General features: G+C 39.5%; 1 non-coding gene across 1 annotated transcript; it reads right to left on the bottom strand.

Annotated features, from left to right (window-relative positions):
• Nucleotides 1-296: 296 nt before the first annotated feature.
• Nucleotides 297-370, bottom strand: TRNAT-AGU (transfer RNA threonine (anticodon AGU)). Its single transcript has one exon. It is a non-coding gene; the product is annotated as a tRNA-Thr (tRNA).

The raw sequence follows: 370 nt of genomic DNA, 5'->3' as shown, positions 1-370 counted from the left end.
AACTGGGAGTGTCTGAGACTTCATCTACAAGTGATCTACAAGAAAAGTAAGACCAAGAAGCAAACTCACTTATTCCAGGCAATTTTAATGCTCATCTCATAATATCAGAAGACATGTTTTGAGTTTTTGAGTTTCCAGCACAGATGTTTTCATATTGCTCTCATGGGCTATTTGGAGAATTGTAATTATTATTACACTTCTTTTTAAAGTAATATCTTTTGGCTAAAGCTGTCCATACTCCTGGTACTTCATGAAGATGTAAATTCCAGTCGTCTCCAATGGCAAAATACCCTTTGAGGCCCTGCTGGGATTCGAACCCAGGATCTCCTGTTTACTAGACAGGCGCTTTCACCAACTAAGCCACAGAGCC

This window comes from Vicugna pacos, chromosome 20, assembly GCF_048564905.1.
Source record: "Vicugna pacos chromosome 20, VicPac4, whole genome shotgun sequence".
NCBI lineage: Eukaryota > Metazoa > Chordata > Mammalia > Artiodactyla > Camelidae > Vicugna > Vicugna pacos.
The sequence above is the reverse complement of the archived record's forward strand: the minus strand, read 5'-3'. Positions and strand labels throughout refer to the sequence as shown.